Raw genomic sequence first — 786 nt, forward strand, 5'->3', positions numbered from 1 at the left:
TCCTATTCTCAAGATTTGACAAATTTATTTTACTTAACTTTGCACCCGGATGTCATTCATGTCGTCACAGTCGTCTCTTACAAAGGAAGGGAAGACTTGTGCGCCACCATCGTCAGAACTGTATAAACTTTGTCTGTGTGCGACCGTTTTTTTAACTTCTTGTGTGTCGTATTTTTCTGAGGCAGCTAAGTATTTGCCTAAGTGAGGGTGGGAAACGGCCCAAAAACTATAATCAGCCTTTTCGGTGCACCAGCCACGGCTTTTGACCTACGGTGCGGATTTGGTATTCATCTGCCTCAACTCTCTGTCCCACAAGCTAGCTCACTGCCCGTTACGCTAAACGAGGAGATCAACGTCAATTAATGACTACCATCTGCAGTTAATATCTCATAGGTACCACAAAAGTGCATTTACACTGGCCCTTGCCTCACATGCCAGAAGAAACAAGTGTGTAAGTGCATGCATCTTTTTCGACATGCGGACGAGGCAGAGAAATTGTTACGATACGGACTTGGTTTCCGATGACAATGGTACAAAGTCGCTGCCTGACCATTCAGGTGCCTGTGACTCCCCAAATCGGTCCAGGCGAATGCCCTTATAGTTCTTTTGGAAAGGACACATCCGATTTCCGTCCCCATTCGTCCTTAATCCGATCTTGTGCTCTATTCTAACGAACGTGCTACTGATCGTGAAACACTGTCGCGCCGCAGAAAGATTTCGTGGGAAAATGCAAAACTTTCTTACATTTTTCTCCAGCCGCCGCTAAGGCAAGTCAAACCACGCCTG

Source organism: Schistocerca piceifrons, chromosome 5 (assembly GCF_021461385.2).
Source record: "Schistocerca piceifrons isolate TAMUIC-IGC-003096 chromosome 5, iqSchPice1.1, whole genome shotgun sequence".
Lineage (NCBI taxonomy): Eukaryota > Metazoa > Arthropoda > Insecta > Orthoptera > Acrididae > Schistocerca > Schistocerca piceifrons.